Source organism: Dermacentor albipictus, unplaced genomic scaffold (assembly GCF_038994185.2).
Source record: "Dermacentor albipictus isolate Rhodes 1998 colony unplaced genomic scaffold, USDA_Dalb.pri_finalv2 scaffold_419, whole genome shotgun sequence".
NCBI classification, from domain to species: domain Eukaryota; kingdom Metazoa; phylum Arthropoda; class Arachnida; order Ixodida; family Ixodidae; genus Dermacentor; species Dermacentor albipictus.
This window is the reverse complement of record NW_027225973.1, coordinates 15,001-27,500: the sequence shown is the minus strand read 5'-3', so window position 1 is coordinate 27,500 and position 12,500 is coordinate 15,001. Positions and strand designations below refer to the sequence as shown.

The 12,500-nt window shown below is 56.7% G+C and overlaps 4 non-coding genes across 4 annotated transcripts in view; 3 read left to right on the top strand and 1 right to left on the bottom strand.

Annotated features, from left to right (window-relative positions):
- Window positions 1-2,623: 2,623 nt before the first annotated feature.
- On the bottom strand, window positions 2,624-2,815 carry LOC139053957 (U2 spliceosomal RNA). The gene has a single exon (XR_011510915.1). It is a non-coding gene; the product is annotated as a U2 spliceosomal RNA (small nuclear RNA).
- Window positions 2,816-8,171: 5,356 nt separating this feature from the next.
- Window positions 8,172-9,986, top strand: LOC139053958 (small subunit ribosomal RNA). Its single transcript, XR_011510916.1, has one exon. It is a non-coding gene; the product is annotated as a small subunit ribosomal RNA (ribosomal RNA).
- Window positions 9,987-11,223: 1,237 nt separating this feature from the next.
- On the top strand, window positions 11,224-11,376 carry LOC139053953 (5.8S ribosomal RNA). Its single transcript, XR_011510912.1, has one exon. It is a non-coding gene; the product is annotated as a 5.8S ribosomal RNA (ribosomal RNA).
- Window positions 11,377-12,441: 1,065 nt separating this feature from the next.
- Window positions 12,442-12,500, top strand: part of LOC139053954 (large subunit ribosomal RNA) — a 3,959-nt gene continuing 3,900 nt past the window's right edge. Inside the window, exon 1 of the ribosomal RNA XR_011510913.1 lies at window positions 12,442-12,500. This exon is cut by the window's right edge and continues 3,900 nt beyond it. This is a non-coding gene — a ribosomal RNA (large subunit ribosomal RNA).

The following is a 12,500-nucleotide window of genomic DNA, read 5'->3' as shown; positions in this document are numbered from 1 at the left end:
GTTGTTGTTGTTATGCGTTATACAATGCTGAGCGATGTTTTTCCTTTCCTTGAAGCTAGCCATAGAAGTATAAAACTTTCTATAAACTCATTACAATAAGAATCCAGCATACGGTTCATCATCGGCTCGATAAACGTTCGGGAAGTGGCGACTTTTAATGCCGTGATCATGAAGCTTAACAGCAGAGCGTGTTCATCAGATATGCCAGGGGTGACGTAACGCAAGGCGTGAATCGAATCTAAGATTGAAATGGCGTTCTGAATTCTTTTGGTTCCAGATAGAACAAACAAAAATATATAAAAAAAGCATGTCATTGATTGTCATTCAAACCTCAAGAGCGCGTGGAGAAAGTGTTCCGGTTTACATTCGGCAAATCGAAATGAACGGCTAAAATTAACCTATCGTCTGGTTTCATGCGGGAGATCACGTGCGCACGCAAATTTCTTCGTACGGGAATTTTATGAAGTGAAGGCGGCTACAGATCATTTCCTTTGTCTAGTTCATGTTCGTAGGCGCAAATTGCAAACGTAATACTTGGAGGAACGTTTCCACTAATCTACAGGGGCTCTCTCATTTCTCCGATTGCTCGCAAACACATTGCATTGCTAGTCGTGACGTTTCACAGTGACGTTTCACCATGCCCGTCGAAGTTGATTACCAGTACCGCGCCAGCGTCGACCGGCCGGCGAAGCGACGAACTCAGCAGCGCATGCGCGAGGCCCTACAACACCCCAACCGAGCTACCCTGCTTATCGGAGAGAGCGAGTGCGCGTGAACGCGGGCTCGTCTGACGATCTGGATTAAAGAAAAAAAAAAAAGTGTGTCCGAGATATTGACAAAGACAAGTGGTCGCTGTCGCTCTGAGTCTTAGCGCGTTATAGAAAACGTGGGATGGCGGTGCTTCCTCGAGGGTCTAAAAGTACAATCTTCGAACTAGCGCTCCCGGCGGAACGTGGAGCTAGCATCCTTCTTCTTGGAACGGTTTGCAATGGACTGCTTGAATGTGCCGACCACGCGTCACGGGTCGCGTATAGAGCCAACGTTTGGCAAGAACGCGTCTAGCACAACCGATCGCGGTTGCGATAACCCATCGTTGGTAGCGAAAAAAAGAAAGAAAGAAAAAAAAAACACCTACCCGCAGCTTGTTAGCAGTAACCGTAAATGTGGTTCTAAATATAGGTTCGCTGGTCACTGAAACTTTCTCATAACGCACACCACTGTAGTCCAAAAAGAACAAAGCACGCACAATGGATATGATACAGCCGTCACCGCATGATTTCGCGTTTTCCTTATTGCATTACTTTCGTGGGCATGCGCGCTAGGGCCACGCAGGCCAGGAGGCAAGGGGAAAAATAAATAAGAAATGATACGCGATCCTCAGCATTGACTTGGCTGATGTGGCACTCGCATTTATGTTCTTTACCTTAGGCGAGCGCAACGCGCCAACTGAACTCCAATTTCCCATAACGGAAATTCGTATTTGGCCATTTGGTTGTATTTTTGGCTGATGTTCGCGTTTTTCGCCCGAGCATGCGCTTCACTGCGCCGCTCGTTGCCCCTTCAATGCGGCTTCACTGCCCTGCAGGCGTGTTCTGCGTCAAGCCGAACCACCAGGCAAAAAGCCTGGGCGCCGCCATCTTGTTGAGAGCGGCGCCGGGGACACAATCGCGCCTAGCTCATTGAGTTTTCCCCCAAAACTGAACGAAATAGCCTTATTTAAATGAGAAAGATGCCGCGAGTGCCGCAACGAAGGACCTTAAGGATTACCGAAGGGTAACTGAGGGCGACGCGACGAGCTTTGGAAAGAAGAATGATGGGTGTAGCGCTACGGGGGATAAGAATAGAGCAGATTCGGGGGGTGAGCGAACAAACGCGAGCTAATGACACCTTAGTTTAAACCAAGAAAAAGAAATGGGCGTGCGCAGGGCATGCAATGTGGGGGGAAGATCATCAATTAAGGGTTACCGACTGAATTCCAAGAGAAGGGAAGCGTAGCACGGGGTGGCGGAAATTTAGGAGGGCAGATTAGATTAGGAAGGGCGCAGGCACTAGACGGCGACCGTGACCGGGCTTACACGTGACCGGGGTGCTTGGAGAATAATGGGAGAGGTCTTTGCCCTGCAGTGGTCGTAGCCAGCAGGATGATGATGACGAAAAGGTAGCAACAGGTATTCATAACATACAGGTTGGAAAGCTGAGGCACCTCTGAACCCTTGAATATATTTCGCCACACTTGGCCATACGACAAGTTTGTTTTCGAGGCGCTCGGTCCCACTGCAGCGAAAATGTTGCCGGAAATCGGGCACTCCATTTTTGTTTCATAGGGAACCTTTCTTCCACTAGGGCAGCGGATTTTCGCAGGGCGAGCTTGCTGTCGTTTACGGATCAAAGCGATAGTGAACTCCAAAATGCAGTGTTGGCTTTGAGTGGGACTTACATTGATTGCAAAACCCACGGCTAATCACCCTCCCCCCCCCCCCCCCCCCCCCAAGTGGCTCATTACAGCAGACAATCGTTCAGAAACACCGGCATCGTTGCGTATAGTATGGGAATGGTGCGTGTCACGTGAGTGCTCGCTTCGAGCTTGTGTTCTTCATTTTGATTGAATGAAGTCTCACCTAAGTGAGCGGGGGCCGATCCCGGAGGTAGTGCAATACCGGGCCGACCTGCGGCGGAGGTGAAGCAGGCTTCAAGCACTCCGCCAACTTCCAAAAATAGGTTTAATATCGTGGGTCCATATAGAACCCGTATCAGATATTAAGCTGATAAGAACAGATACTACACTTTGATCTTAGCCAAAAGGCCGAGAAGCGATGTCTTTCACTTCACTCCATTGTACCACTGCCTTGTGGGTGCCCTGGCGACATTGGTAACCTCAGCAACAGCGTGGGCAATCTTATAAAACCCAGCCCGTCTAGAGACTCTATGCTCTCTATCTCGCGAATCAACTCGCGACGCCTCAGTCTTTCACTGTTAACGAAACGCCGTCGCGTAGAAACGAGACCCGAGCGCAAGCTTGTTCGCAAGGCAAAACCAACGAAGGCAACCTCGTAGAAAACGGAACAGGCGAGCGGAAAACACGCGCAAGGGGAATGCTTACTTCCGTCTGAATGCGACCGCTCAAGGCGGCTTTCTTTGAGGCCTTCGTTTCAAGCCCGTGCGCAAGTGTAATACACTACGCGCATTTCCCTCATTTCCTTTTATTTACCGCAAGGCCCACTGAAAGTTTTCATACGGCACAGGCCGGGACGGATTGCAACGTGTCGATTCGACCGCTAGAATTAGGTAGCGCGCCTCATGTACGAATGAAAGAGAATGAAAAAAAAAAAATAAATAAATATAGAAAAGGCTGCGCACTCCTTCCAACCGGAAACATAGAGGGCAGGAAGATCGCCATGTGGAGCACAGGTGTTGTTAAAAAAGAAAGAAAGAAAGAAAGAAATAGCGCTACCCCATCATCTTTACCGTGTGCGTGTATACACACACACGCACACATATGCACGCGCACGCACGCGCGCGCGCGCACGCACACACACACACACACACACACACACACACACACACACATACGCACACATGCTAGCATAGCTTAAGCACAGCTGGAAAGCTCAGCCTTGCGCAAGAAAAAAGGACCACGCCCTTTCGCAAGCCCCTTTGAAACTTTTAAATGAGAAACATGTGTACAGCGAGGTCGTTCGAAACTGGCGCGAAAACGCATCCGCGCCATCTGTGTGCGGAACTAGGAAAACCTACGGCCTTCGCCATACAGAAAGAAAGGTAGATGGCGCGAGCTAACGCTCCGTTGCATACTAAGAACGAGAGCTAGTGAATAATGGCAGAAACGTCTTGGGAAGAGAGAAAAAAACAACAACAACAAAAAAAAAGAAAGACACGCAAGTTGTTGGCTCGCGCAAGCATTCTATTTTACAGCGAGTAAAGAGCATAGCAACTTCTCACAAGAGCAGCAAGAAAGACAAGAAGAACGTGAGAGAGGGGGAGAAACAGGCGCGTTTCTTTGGAATGCAGAGCATGCTGCACACACTATGAAGTGCCAAAGAGACGGGGAAAGCAGATGGCGCGATTGTGTATGTCCTCAAAGCTTGAAAACAATTTCTAAACTACAAGGTGTGCCGAAGTCCGCCTACTCTCATCAGGTTGCTCCCGCCTCCAATTGCATTTAAATTAAAATTACAGTCGCCTCAGAGGCAGAGAGAGAGAGAGAGAGAGAGAAAATGTGTACACTTGCTTCGCGCAGCTGCACCCGTTCAAATTTTACAGCAACAAGAGCACTCCCGCAGGCACAAAGTCCGCTGCCGCGTCCGCCGGGGCGGAATGCACTCGCTTCCGTAAATTGTCGTGCGGCAGACTGCTGCATCGTAGCACACCTGAAACCGCGCAGACGTCAGCGATCGCCGCGAGATCGCTGCGAGCGCTAAAGTCCGAAACCACGTCCGCCGGGGCGGCGGGAGCTCGATACCCCTTCACGAAACTTCTGCGTGTACACCGCCGCACGGCCACGGCGGAGTCGCTGGCATCCTGCGCGCAGTTGCATTGCGTCGCGCCGGGAATCGTTGAAGCCCCACGCAGACGTCGGCGTCGGCCCCGACCTGGCTGCGAGCGCTCGAAGAGACCAAGTCCGAAGCCACGTGAGCCGGGGCGGTGTGAGCGCGACTAAGTCCGAGACGACGTCAGCCGGGGCGGCGTGAGCGAGACCAAGTCCGAGACTACGTCAGCCGGGGCGGCGTGAGCGAGACCAAGTCCGAGACTACGTCAGCCGGGGCGTCGACTAAGTCCGAGACGACGTCAGCCGGGGCGTCGAGCACGCCGCGGTCGCTTTTCCCACTCTTACTCGAAAAATGGCGAAGGGGCCGCGCTAGCGTGCCTTGAATCGGTGAGCGGCGGTACCGCGGCGATCGCGAGAGCTCAAATCGGCCGTGCCAAGGCCAAATATTGGCGCTCGGCTCGGCGCAGTACGCCGCCTTGTCGCACGAGTACGGCCCCGTGGAGGTCTGGTCACTTATCGCTGCTCTTATAAGGGGCCGTACCGCCCTGGCCGACGTTGTACCGTAGTGCCGTTTTCGGCTTGCGCGTGTTCGTGGTGGTGTCCGCGCACCGCTCCGCACTCGAGAATCGTGCCCACGACGACGCGAGCGCTCGGAAGAGACGCAAGTCCGAAACCACGTGAGCCGGGGCGGTGTGAGCGCGACTAAGTCCGAGACGACGTCAGCCGGGGCGGCGTGAGCGAGACTAAGTCCGAGACTACGTCAGCCGGGGCGTCGACCAAGTCCGAGACGACGTCAGCCGGGGCGTCGAGCACGCCGCGCGCGCTTTTCCCACTCTTACTCGAAAAATGGCGAAGGGGCCGCGCTAGCGTGCCTTGAATCGGTGAGCGGCGGTACCGCGGCGATCGCGAGAGCTCAAATCGGCCGTGCCAAAGCCAAATATTGGCGCTCGGCTCGGCGCAGTACGCCGCCTTGTCGCACGAGTACGGCCCCGTGGAGGTCTGGTCACTTATCGCTGCTCTTATAAGGGGCCGTACCGCCCTGGCCGACGTTGTACCGTAGTGCCGTTTTCGGCTTGCGCGTGTTCGTGGTGGTGTCCGCGCACCGCTCCGCACTCGAGAATCGTGCCCACGACGACGCGAGCGCTCGGAAGAGACGAAAGTCCGAAACCACGTGAGCCGGGGCGGTGTGAGCGCGACTAAGTCCGAGACGACGTCAGCCGGGGCGGCGTGAGCGAGACTAAGTCCGAGACTACGTCAGCCGGGGCGTCGACCAAGTCCGAGACGACGTCAGCCGGGGCGTCGAGCACGCCGCGCGCGCTTTTCCCACTCTTACTCGAAAAATGGCGAAGGGGCCGCGCTAGCGTGCCTTGAATCGGTGAGCGGCGGTACCGCGGCGATCGCGAGAGCTCAAATCGGCCGTGCCAAAGCCAAATATTGGCGCTCGGCTCGGCGCAGTACGCCGCCTTGTCGCACGAGTACGGCCCCGTGGAGGTCTGGTCACTTATCGCTGCTCTTATAAGGGGCCGTACCGCCCTGGCCGACGTTGTACCGTAGTGCCGTTTTCGGCTTGCGCGTGTTCGTGGTGGTGTCCGCGCACCGCTCCGCACTCGAGAATCGTGCCCACGACGACGCGAGCGCTCGGAAGAGACGAAAGTCCGAAACCACGTGAGCCGGGGCGGTGTGAGCGCGACTAAGTCCGAGACGACGTCAGCCGGGGCGGCGTGAGCGAGACTAAGTCCGAGACTACGTCAGCCGGGGCGACGAGCACGCCGCGCGCGCTTTTCGCACTCTTACTCGAAAAATGGCGAAGGGGCCGCGCTAGCGTGCCTTGAATCGGTGAGCGGCGGTACCGCGGCGATCGCGAGAGCTCAAATCGGCCGTGCCAAGGCCAAATATTGGCGCTCGGCTCGGCGCAGTACGCCGCCTTGTCGCACGAGTACGGCCCCGTGGAGATCTGGTCACTTATCGCTGCTCATATAAGGGGGCCGTACCGCCCTGGCCGACGTTGTACCGTAGTGCCATTTTCGGCTTGCGCGTGTTCGTGGTGGTGTCCGCGCACCGCTCCGCACTCGAGAATCGTGCCCACGACGACGCGAGCGCTCGGAAGAGACGGAAGTCCGAAACCACGTGAGCCGGGGCGGTGTGAGCGCGACTGTCCGAGACGACGTCAGCCGGGGCGGCGTGAGCGAGACTAAGTCCGAGACTACGTCAGCCGGGGCGACGAGCACGCCGCGCGCGCTTTTCGCACTCTTACTCGAAAAATGGCGAAGGGGCCGCGCTAGCGTGCCTTGAATCGGTGAGCGGCGGTACCGCGGCGATCGCGAGAGCTCAAATCGGCCGTGCCAAGGCCAAATATTGGCGCTCGGCTCGGCGCAGTACGCCGCCTTGTCGCACGAGTACGGCCCCGTGGAGATCTGGTCACTTATCGCTGCTCATATAAGGGGGCCGTACCGCCCTGGCCGACGTTGTACCGTAGTGCCGTTTTCGGCTTGCGCGTGTTCGTGGTGGTGTCCGCGCACCGCTCCGCACTCGAGAATCGTGCCCACGACGACGCGAGCGCTCGGAAGAGACAGAAGTCCGAAACCACCTGAGCCGGGCCGCGGCGGGAGCTCGACGCCCGTCACGCAACTTTGGCGTACAAGCCACCGCACGGCCGCGACTGAGTCGTCGCCACCGTCCGGCTGGCTGCACTATAGCACGCCGGGAACCGGGAAAGAACCGCGCAGAGGTCGTCGTTTTGCCGCGGCGTTGGCGCGAGCGCGCGAAGAGACAAAGTCCGAAACGGCGTCAGCCGGGGTGTCGAGCACGCCGCCCGCGCCGGTCGCACTCGTGCTCGGAAACGGCGAAAGGGCCGCGCTAGCGTGCGGCCCCGTAGGGGCACAGAAAGGCGATTGTTCTGGAAACCGCGCTGTCCATAGGCGAGAGATTGCCGTTCGCGCATTCGGTCGACGCGCTGCGCTTTCACGACTTCGGCATTGCGCTGCCGACGTAAGCTTTCCATCTCGCTCGCGGCGCTGCGAGGCGGCACGATTTTCGCCAAACGCTCGTCGAAAGTGGCACGAGTACGGCCCCATGGAGATTTGGGAACTTATCGCTGCTATTATATGGGGGTCCCAGAGAGCAGTCGCCCCCAAAAGCGACCTGGGTGTTTGATATGCGGCGGGCTTCGTGCCCGTCAAGCGTGTCCCCGGTATCGCTCCCGTGGATCCCACAGCTGACGTCTGCAGCCTCATCCGCTTGATGCGTTAGGGGCTGGTTGTCGGACGACGCTTTCTCCACGATATCGAGTTGTGTTCCGCATCGTCCTCGGACGAGTCAAATGCGAAAGCGCCGAAGGCGCGGGCGTGACCCGTCGCCTGGCGGCTTTGCCGTCTCGGCTACGTTGCAAGTGTCGGTCGGTCCACCTGTGCTGCGGGCTCAAGAGAAACCGCAAGCCGTGATCGAGTCGACACAACCAGTCTATCGAGAATGTTGCGTGCTTCTTGCCGCGTGGCGATACCCGGCCCTTCGGGGAGGGCGCCGTAGCGAGCTCGAACGCCGTCGTCTCGGACTGTGCAAAGTGCTACTCTTTGCAAGAACGAAGCGTGCTGGGGCGCCTGAAGGTGGCCTCGGCATCGCAAAAACGGCGTCCGGCCTGCTTGACAGGCGGGACGCGCAGTTGAACGATTACCTGGTTGATCCTGCCAGTAATCATATGCTTGTCTCAAAGATTAAGCCATGCATGTCTAAGTACATGCCGAAATAAGGCGAAACCGCGAATGGCTCATTAAATCAGTTATGGTTCCTTAGATCGTTTCTTCCTACTTGGATAACTGTGGCAATTCTAGAGCTAATACATGCAGTGAGCCTGAAGCCCTTTGGGCGACGGGTGCTTTTATTAGACCAAGATCGATCGGGTTTCGGCCCGTATTGTGTGGTGACTCTGGATAACTTTGTGCTGATCGCATGGCCACGAGCCGGCGACGTTTCTTTCAAGTGTCTGCCTTATCAACTTTCGATGGTAGGTTACTTGCTTACCATGGTTGTTACGGGTAACGGAGAATCAGGGTTCGATTCCGGAGAGGGAGCCTGAGAAACGGCTACCACATCCAAGGAAGGCAGCAGGCGCGCAAATTACCCACTCCCGGCACGGGGAGGTAGTGACGAAAAATAACAATACGGGACTCTTTTGAGGCCCCGTAATTGAAATGAGTACACTCTAAATCCTTTAACGAGGATCAATTGGAGGGCAAGTCTGGTGCCAGCAGCCGCGGTAATTCCAGCTCCAATAGCGTATACTAAAGCTGCTGCGGTTAAAAAGCTCGTAGTTGGATCTCAGTTCCAGACGAGTAGTGCATCTACCCGATGCGACGGCTCGGACTGAACATCATGCCGGTCCTTTCTTGGTGCACTTCATTGTGTGCCTCGAGAAGGCCGGTGCTTTTACTTTGAAAAAATTAGAGTGCTCAACGCAGGCGAGTCGCCTGAATAAACTTGCATGGAATAATAGAACAAGACCTCGTTTCTGTTCTGTTGGTTTTTGGAATACGAGGTAATGATTAAGAGGGACAGACGGGGGCATTCGTATTGCGGCGCTAGAGGTGAAATTCTTGGACCGTCGCAAGACGAACTACTGCGAAAGCATTTGCCAAGAATGTTTTCTTTGATCAAGAACGAAAGTCAGAGGTTCGAAGGCGATCAGATACCGCCCTAGTTCTGACCATAAACGATGCCAACCAGCGATCCGCCTGAGTTACTCAAATGACTCGGCGGGCAGCTTCCGGGAAACCAAAGTGTTTGGGTTCCGGGGGAAGTATGGTTGCAAAGCTGAAACTTAAAGGAATTGACGGAAGGGCACCACCAGGAGTGGAGCCTGCGGCTTAATTTGACTCAACACGGGAAAACTTACCCGGCCCGGACACTGGGAGGATTGACAGATTGAGAGCTCTTTCTTGATTCGGTGGATGGTGGTGCATGGCCGTTCTTAGTTGGTGGAGCGATTTGTCTGGTTAATTCCGATAACGAACGAGACTCTAGCCTATTAAATAGGTGCGGGGTTCCCAGCACCTTACAACCTTCTTAGAGGGACAAGCGGCTCCTAGCCGCACGAAACAGAGCAATAACAGGTCTGTGATGCCCTTAGATGTCCGGGGCCGCACGCGCGCTACACTGAAGGAAGCAGCGTGTCTTTATCCCTGTCTGAAAAGACTGGGTAACCCGTGGAACTTCTTTCGTGATTGGGATAGGGGCTTGCAATTGTTCCCCTTGAACGAGGAATTCCCAGTAAGCGCGAGTCATAAGCTCGCGTTGATTACGTCCCTGCCCTTTGTACACACCGCCCGTCGCTACTACCGATTGAATGATTTAGTGAGGTCTTCGGACCGATGTCCGGCGCGGCCTTTCGGTTGCGCCGGTCTGTTGGAAAGATGACCAAACTTGATCATTTAGAGGAAGTAAAAGTCGTAACAAGGTTTCCGTAGGTGAACCTGCGGAAGGATCATTACCGGATTGTTCGAGGGTGACGAGCGCCATTGTTTCTACCCCGTGTGGGTGAAGCAGCTCGCTGCGCCCGACGCTTTCCGCCGCTGGCCCCGCTTGGACGCGGGGACGGCTATACCCGAACATGCCGGGGATTGCCCGAATTTCGAAGGGCGCCCCGTGCCAAATTTGTTGCGCCCAGTGGACGCCGGCTGCAACCTTGGACGGTTGGCTTGGCCGCGCCCGCGGGTAGAAACGGCGTAACGCACACTGTTGGGTGGGCTTTCTGAAGTCCGCCTCGGCACTCTTGCGCGGAATGGGAGTAAGACGACCCGACCTGCTGCTCTTGCCCAGTACGAGGGGAACGGCGAAGCGTGCGGTCGGTCAAGGAACTGACGGTCGAGAGCTAATGCCGCTGCCGCTTAGTACACACGGAACCGTGGTGCGAGCGCTCTCCCGTCCTCCGCGGCAAACGCTGCCGAGTCTGAAAAGGCTGGCGGCTGCCGGTCGCTTCCTGCGGCGAGTGTGGAGTAACGACCCGACTTTGTTGCTGCCCAAGTACTAAAGGAACGGTGCGGCGCTCGGTCGGTCATGGAACCGGCGGTATTGAGGGTGCGGCTGCCAAGTACGGAAGGAACCGTGGCCTAAAGCACTCTCCCGTCCTCCGCGGCAAATTCCACCGCGCCCGAAAGGGCCGGAGGCTGCCGGTCGGCTCCCGCTCGTGACGCGCGAGGTGTCGAGTTCGCGGTTCAATGCGACGACGTCTGCAGGCTATTTGCCCGCCGCCGAGGGAAAGGCGGCGTTGCTGCGAAGTACCGAAGGAAACGCGGCTTTGCTACGTCGGAAGCGTTCTGCGGTTTGCGGACTTGTGCGCTTTGGGAAGGCGCCGCACGTCGAAAGAGGAAGTACGGACAGACGAGGGACTGTAATCCCGTATTCGAACGCACTTGCGGCCAGGCCCTTGCTGGCTTCGTCTTCCGCCTCAAGTAGACTTGTTGTGGCTCCGGCGCAGAGAGCCGTCCCTGGCACTGGCCGAGTGGCTTTGGAGAGCTGCGCGAGTACGCGCGCGCCAAGCTCTTGTCTTTCGTCTCGAGTAGGCTGTTGGATCAGCAGCGGTCATGCGGAAACGCGTGACCGCCGAACGAAAGAGCGAAACAGGAGTAGCGCACGCCGAAAGGCGCTCTTCGAAACCACACACAGGGAGACGCCACGTGCCTGAAACACTGGTTGTACTGTACTGAATTGAACAAACTATTTTTCACGACTCTAAGCGGTGGATCACTCGGTTCTCGGGTCGATGAAGAACGCAGCCAGCTGCGAGACTTGGTGTGAATTGCAGGACACACTGAGCACTGATTCTTTGAACGCACATTGCGGCCTTGGGTCTTCCCTTGGCTTCGTCTGTCTGAGGGTCGGATCACATATCAAGAGAGCCTTCGGCGCACAGGGAACGTGCGTCCGTCGACTCGTTTTGACCGCGTCGGCATCATGGACAGTACGTTGAGCGCTGAAGCCACGCGCCAGCAACCTCACGAGAAGGAGACGGTGGCGAGCCGTCGTGCCAAATCTTCGAAGAGACGGAAACGAGGCATTACTACTGCAGCGTGACGAGTGCGCGCCTCTGGCAAGACCGCCGCAGGATGGAGTCGGATACCTGCAGGGAAAGAGCGGTCCAAGCTCGAGGCGCGAACGTCTGTTGCCTTGTAGCGCGCACCTTTGCGAGAGAGTCGGAAGCGATCGCAATTTGCGTTGTTTGCCTTCGGAGTACGTCGAGCTCCAGAGCTGGTCGCTCGCTCACGTCACCGCAGCTGTGTGGGCGCCCTTCCGGGCTTCGTCGCACGAATGGGAATCGGCAGATTCGTGCGAGGAGCGGGGAGGAGAAGGGTGGCCCCCGAAAGCGGTTCGACGCGAGAGCGCCGTCTGCGAGCGAGAAGAGCACGGCACGGCGGAGAATTGCCGCGAGACGGAAAATGTCTCCCTCGAGAGCGTTGGCCGAGCTGAAGCGTTCCGTCGTAGTCCGCCGTCGGTCCAAGTGCTTCGCAGTCTCTGTCCCCTTAAGACTGGGCCACTCCAGTTGGGGCAGGGGCGACGCTACACGAGACGATGCCTCCCGCCAGGTTTTAGTCGCCCCTGCGGTGCCCGCTGAAGCGGCGCGCTGCTAAGGCGATCTTTGCCTCGGTGGTGTTTTGGGCTTCAGACACGGTCGCTTACCACGCAACTGCTCGTGCGCCGCACGCGTGCAGGCGGTTCACCGCCTGCCAGCCTCGTCTATAAGTAGCTCCGTGTTGGGCGAAGGACGTGGTAGGGCGTCGCACTCGGTTGGCGCTGGGTTTTCGAACGTGTCGAGTCCGTTTCGGCATGTACCGCTCGTATGACGCACGCGCGCAGGCGTTGTGCCGCCTGCCAGCCTCGTCCGTAAGGACGTGGCAGGGCGTCGTACTCGGTCGTGCTGGAATGGGCGAAAGCGATGTATCCGTTGTCGACCTCAGATCAGGCGAGACAACCCGCTGAATTTAAGCATATCACTAAGCGGAGGAAA